Below are 1,495 nucleotides of genomic sequence, written 5' to 3'. Positions count from 1 at the left end.
TAAAGGATATTTCTATTGAACTATTTTAACTTATTTATTTTAATTTCATTGTGACTTCATGATTTAACATGTACTTATAAAAAAATAGGAAGGGAAATGTGGATCATTACAAAAAGGGTAAATCAACCATTCCAATGATGCATTTCAGAGTTGAGATTGTTGAAGATAAAAATTGATTCTACATAATGGGGTTCCCTGGTCAGTCATGGATGGACTCGGTTAGTATATTATTTTGATAATTTTTCCTTTACAGTTGTAACACTACTTAAAATACATATTATGTTACCTTCAAATACATAGGCAGGTAAACTTTGAATGTTCTAAGATTTGTGGTGTTTTACTGCAGCAAATTGATGTTTGCTTCTACTACTTGAGGAAGAAGTAAAAGTATGACCCCAACAGATCTTACAAATTAAGCACAGTAGACTACAACTTTATGAATATAATTAAGGCCGTTCATGATGTTTATTCTATCGATGATCCAAACCTTACGGCGGGAGGACAGGAGGCCCATCTTAATGAATACATCAATGGATTCTGTATGCAAGTTGTTGTGCTTGACATACAGTGGAAGACATTTATATTCCAGTCAGTATAAAGGAAAAACATCATTGGGTACTTGCAGTTTTATCTTTCTCAGAGAGGTGCATATTCTTATATGATTCATATGAATCATCAAGTCATTATCCGGTTCTTCTCGCTGAGATCAAGAAATTAGCTGAGATAATCCCTTTGTGTCTCCAAGCTTGTGATTTCTACGATAATAAGAAATTGATCTTCAAAACTATCCAAGATACAAAGACAAAAAATCCTCAGATATGTTTGATATTTTATTTGAAGAGAATATGCCTCAACAACCAAGTGGAAGCTTGTAAGTATTTTAATATACATATACCAAAATTGTAAGTTTGTACAAAATATATTTTACTTATTAATCAATTTCTTTTTTATTTTTGTAGGGATTGTGGTGTCTATATGGTTATATATGCAGAGTGCCTTTCTTATGGTCACAAAATTCTTTCTACTGATTTCGACCCCAACGCACTACGTACAAGATATGCTGCACTTTTGTGAAACTATGGCATCCAAAAACAAAAAGTAAATGCTCACAGTGATGTTGAAGCACCCTTGAGGCCTGCAAGGCAAAGTATAATAACTAGTGTCACTGAAGTTTTTGTGTATGATAGTTGATGAATTTATTAATTTGGATAGTTGAGAAACTGATTTATGGATGTAGATTCTGATTGTACAAACTAATTTTTATGTTTTGAAGTGGTTCTAATTGTAGGTTATAATAGTACTTATTTTTTAACTCAATGAAATTAATTCAGTTCTGAAGTGTGCCTAATTTTGATAAGAATTAAAGATTAATTTGAGTATTTTATGCAGTTTCTACTATTTACTGTGAGTTTTAGTTAAAAAATACATATGTAGTGTTCATTTTTTGCTTAAAAATACATATGCATTGTACATCAAATGTATTTAGCCTAAAAAT

The sequence above is a fragment of the Capsicum annuum genome, chromosome 9 (genome assembly GCF_002878395.1).
Source record: "Capsicum annuum cultivar UCD-10X-F1 chromosome 9, UCD10Xv1.1, whole genome shotgun sequence".
NCBI classification, from domain to species: domain Eukaryota; kingdom Viridiplantae; phylum Streptophyta; class Magnoliopsida; order Solanales; family Solanaceae; genus Capsicum; species Capsicum annuum.
This window is presented reverse-complemented; position numbering follows the sequence as displayed.